The sequence below is a fragment of the Ctenocephalides felis genome, unplaced genomic scaffold (assembly GCF_003426905.1).
Source record: "Ctenocephalides felis isolate EL2017-DRISC unplaced genomic scaffold, ASM342690v1 CF-g0.4_SCAFFOLD_01886, whole genome shotgun sequence".
Taxonomy (NCBI): Eukaryota; Metazoa; Arthropoda; class Insecta; order Siphonaptera; family Pulicidae; genus Ctenocephalides; species Ctenocephalides felis.
In genome coordinates this window covers 32,942,982-32,948,310 of record NW_020538040.1, presented here as the reverse complement: position 1 = coordinate 32,948,310, position 5,329 = coordinate 32,942,982, and positions in this window count along the sequence as shown.

Sequence of the window (5,329 nt, the reverse complement as noted above, 5' to 3'; positions counted from 1 at the left end):
CAAAGCAATTTTTATTTTGTAAACAAAATATTTATTAATAAATATATTTATAGAATACGTAGAATTTTTATTCCATCTGTATAACAAGATGGTTACGTTTCAAAAAACTACCGCCTTATGCCACTACGAATATAGACGTTAGAATTCAAAAAATTCATATTATTTTTATATGATTCTAAGCACTAGTGAAGTTTTCTTTTAAATGTTGTGCTCATTTTATTTGAAGAATGTTCCTTTAAGAAGCAATATGACTGACTGACGTCGCGTTCGAATTTATTATTATACGGTTTATTGTTATACAGCGATTTCAATAATTTTGAATTAGATTAAGTTCGTTTTTAATAAATTTTATTATATTTTGAGAGGTTTGTTGAATATTCGAACCGTGTTAGATTGAATCCATATTATAGAAGCACTATGTTATATGAGGAATATGTGATGGTTATATGTGGATATGTGTTCGGAAGCAATAAAGTTACGATTTTCATACGAAAAATGTAGTTAATTTGCAGCTCCAATTAACTGCTTTTATGCATTTAATAATCTCCTGGTATAGGCCAGCGTTGTGATTTATTATGTAACTTAACACGTTGAAGACCGCATCGAAAATAGTATTTCACACGTGAGGACCGCGCACAAAATGGCAAATTTTATATATAATAATTCAAAATAAATCTATTGGGGAATGGACTGTTGAACATAATTTTAATATAAAATATATGTCCGGTGTATAATTGGTTCAGGTAACACATATCGTGCGCACATATTTATATTGTTTTCTACATTGTGTTTCTTTTAAGATGCAAATCACTTGTGCAAATTTGTTTTATTCTTCGAGCAAAAATGAAATGTCAAGATGTTTAGAAATTTTTTAAGCTATTACTGTATAATAAGTTGTTGTAAATGACATTTTTTCTTAAGGCAAGTTGCAAAAACTTCCAGAAATCTGGAAGGTATAATCTGAATGAACTAAATAAACTTTAGTAAGTGTTATTTTATTAATTAATTTAATTTTGTTCTAATTCGTATATTAGAAATGTATTTTATTTAAGCGTGCACGTCATAGGGTGTACTGATTGAAAACTTTGATAAATTTTTATACAATTAAACTAATTTTCGTAGGCGTATAATCTTTTATATTGTTCTTATCACTTCACAGCAAGAATTTGAATTCTTATTTTTATATGTATAATATTTTATTGAATTTGTCACGTTTTCAGCTTAATATGTATATAGTATGTAGTAATAACATTTTACAATTTCGTACAATAAATACATATTTTTGATCCGATATCTTAAGATATCGGATCAAAAATATGTATATGCTGTTAATTAACAGCGCAATTTACTGTGTGATTAACTCCATTCGGCTCGCCACACTTAACTGCATGATTATCATAGTACATATATCATGTTCTAATATTGTCTAGGCCTAACTGGTTAATGAACATTTTTAAATATTAGAGCCCTACAAAAGTGGTCTAACTATAAAACTTTGACAAAGTTTTGAACAATGTATTCAAAATTCTAGCGTAACTTTTTTGCACACTGCTAAATCTCAATTTTTAAGATCCTAATTTCGACCTGAAAATTTCTTGTGTCAGATATATAAAATTGGCACGTCTTGTCGAGTAAAAAGTTAGCCAGTCAGTCATATATGTGTGAAAGCAAATAGTGTTTTTCAAAAAATTTTGCAATTTTTTTTTCTTCGATAAAATTAAGTTTGCTTTATATGTGTTTTCAACTTAATCGCAAAAAGGAAATCGAAAATATTTTTTTCTGCATACGTTTCAGAGGTTTTTAAACATTTTGGCAAAAAAATGGATGGGTATGTGACGTACAATATTTCATCCGCGGTATCGGAAGCACGGACCAACGGATTTGAATTATTCAAAAAACATTCGATTCGTATTGACGGGGAGATGTGCTGATTAGTGTTTGGCAATTTAGATCCAGCCGTTCCAGAGATATAGACATCCGATTTGAATGATTCAAAAACATTCTAATGGTATTGATTGAGAGAAAAATCGATTACATTTTTGCGAACGCAGGTCCAGCGGTTTCAGAGATACGGATCAGAAAGTGCAAAAAATAGTAGTTTTGAGAGAACGGCGCAACCGATTAAGGTGGTTCAAAATATAATATACGCTAATTAAAATTTACAGTATTTATAGTGATTATTTTAAAATATTGATACTTTTTAACTTTCCGTAGGGTAAGTTTTAGTAATCGCAAAAAAATCAAAAATGAAATTTTTTGCATATCTTCACGTTTTAAAGGTTTCTGGTCATTTTGGCATACGGATCAACCGTTTTGAATGATTAAAAAGGCATTCGATTTCTATTGATAAGGAGACGTGCTGATTAATTTTAGCAAAGGTAGGTACAGCCGTTTCGAAAATGCGAAACAAAAAGTGCCAAAAATGGTATCGCATGTATTGAGAGGAGGAAACGGAGCGTCCGATTTCAATGATTGAAAAAACATTTTACTTGTATTGACAAAATGAACAACTGGTTAAATTTTTGAAAAAGCAGGTGTAGCGGTTTCGAATATCGAATGAAAAAAAGTAAAAAAAGTGCAACTTGCATTTTTGCTTCATGCAAAAATGCATCACGTGCTTCGATATTTCATCTCTACGCTGCTAACGCAGCTCGATTGCTTTGAAAACAATTTCAAAATTTTCAAAAAGCTATGAAAATAATATGAAAAAAAAAATTCAAAAAAGTCAAATTTACTCAAAATTCTCAAAGTTCTTACAAATCTAATTTTGTTGAAGTTTTTAAAACATATTTAACTTCCCGTGGGGTAAGTTATAGTAATCGCAAAAAATCCAAAATAAAAATTTGTATTTATCTTTCCGTTTCAGAAGTTTCTGAAAATTTTGGCATACCTTACAATTAGAAAAGATGGATGTATGTGTGTGAAAAAACATTCGATTACCACTGATAAGGAGATAATGATTAGTTTTTGGCAAAGGCAGGTCTAGCCGTTTTGCAGATACGGGGCAGAAAGTGCCAAAAAATGGTATTTCAGTTTTTTAGAAAACAGAGCGTCCGATTTAAATAATTCAAAAAACATTTTACTTGTATTGACGAAATGAACAACTGGCAAAATTTTTGTAAAGGCAGGTCCAACGTCTCTGGAGATCCAATAAAAAAAAGCCATTTGGCGGTCAAAAATGAACATTAGACATATGTACAGTATTAGATATTTTATAAAGAATATAATGATAAGTACAACTTTTGTGTACATTTATATGGGTTCCGTACCAATGTTTACACGTTAGACAACTACGCGGCGCTTACGCGCTTTGATATTTCGACTCCAAATCAGCTATGCAGCGCGATTGCTTAAAAAAAACGTTCAAAATTAAAAAAAAAATCAAAATACATAGAAAAATCAAAATATAAAAAAATCTAATTTTTCAAAAAAGTCATTTTTTTCAAAAATGTAAAATTTCTCAAAATCTAATTATTTTCAAAGTTTTGCACAGTTCTTTTTTAATAATTTAGTTTTCGCTACGGAAAGTTCCTGCAATTTGCCTTAAGGTACGAGGCCACTAGTTTTTAATAACTTTGACGTTTGATTTACTTGCGCAACCTCACAGTTCTATACCGTAAATCAAACTTTTTAAGGGGGTATTCTAGTGTAGAGCGATGAATTTTAGGTCATTTTTAAAGTGTCGTAAAAGAAAGCAATTAATGTTTTTCTATCCATTTTTTTATCACTTGCTTATTAATATTATTAAAATACAAAACAAAAATTAAAAATTAAAAATGTTGAAAATTGGAAAAGCTGGCAGCTGTTGAAGTGGGTGGTCTCAAAAATTTGGCACCTCAGTCTTGACATGATTTCAGCCTTCCTAGCCACCCGAAATAAAGAAATAAAAAGATTATGAATCTACAATGATGTCGCAATTGCCCGAACTAGCGATGAGTAAAAAATGTTTTTTAACAAATTGGCGACTGTTTGAAAAAAAGTGTTTTTTTTATGTTTTTTTTTGAGTTTCTCGAATTTCTTAAAAATAATAAAAATTGGAATTTGGGGATAATCCTAGTTCGGGTTATAGCTAGGTCTATAAACAAGACTCTCTGAACATTTTAAGTAAATCAGTCGTGTAGAACTCGAGAAATCGTGTCAACAGAACTGAAAAAGTTTGTTATCATGAGAAAAACGCATTTAAAGTTTTGCGTGAAGCCAAACCAGTATGAAGACCGAGTCAGTAAACTGCCTATATCTCCGAAAATAATTGAAATTTTCAAAAACCTTCTCGTACCCATATTCTTAGATAGTTAAACTTTGAAAATATGAAATAAAAAAATCGATTTTTTTTGAATTTCTACACTAGAATACCCCCTTAATTTATCAAAAAGTCTGCAATTTTTAATTATATTTATATTTTGTATAATTTTTCTATTTAATAAAAGACCCAGATACGTGTTTGTTGTAATCCCAGTAAATTACCAATTTTTATTCACGGTTTTATTATTCGACATATTTATGGAACATGTCACCTCTTTTACTGCATAACTTATAAAACTGCATAAAAAACGTTTTTTTTAACTTCCCGTAGGGCAAGTTATAGTAATCGCAAAAAAATCAAAAAATGAAAATTTTATTATCTTTACGTTTCAGAGATTTCTGAATATTTTGGCATACCTTAAAAAAAAATGGATGTATGTGTGTGTGTGTGTGTGTGTGTATGTATGTACGTGTGTGTATGTATGTGCGGATACAAATTTTCGTCGACGATTTCGGGAACACGGATCAACCGATTTGAATAATTCAAAAAACATTCGATTCGTATTCATAAGGAGACGTGCTGATTAGTTTTTGGCAAAGGCAGGTCTAGCCGTTCCGAAGATACGGGGCAAAAAGTGCCGAAAACGGTAACTCAGTTTTTAAGAGACCGGAGCGTCCGATTTTAATAGAACAAAAAACATTTTATTTGTATTGACAAGGTGAAGAACCGATCAAATTTTCATTAAGGGCAGGTCTAGCGGTTTCGGAGATCTAATGAAAAAAGTAAAACAAAATGCCATTTGGCGGTCAAAATGATCATTAGACATATGCACATCAAATTATCAGATATTTTATAGAGATTTTAACAATAAGTATAATTTTGGTTTACATTTTTGGTTAGATGTCGACGCGGCGCTTACGCGGTTTGATATTTCGTCTTTATGCAGTTAAAGCAGTACGATTGCTTTGAAAAAAGTTTAGATCTTTAAAAATATGTCAAAATAAAGAAAACATTTTTTTTCAAAAAAAAAATTAAAGAAAAAAAAATGTAAAAAAAATTTTTTTTTCAAAAAAAAAGTAATTTTTT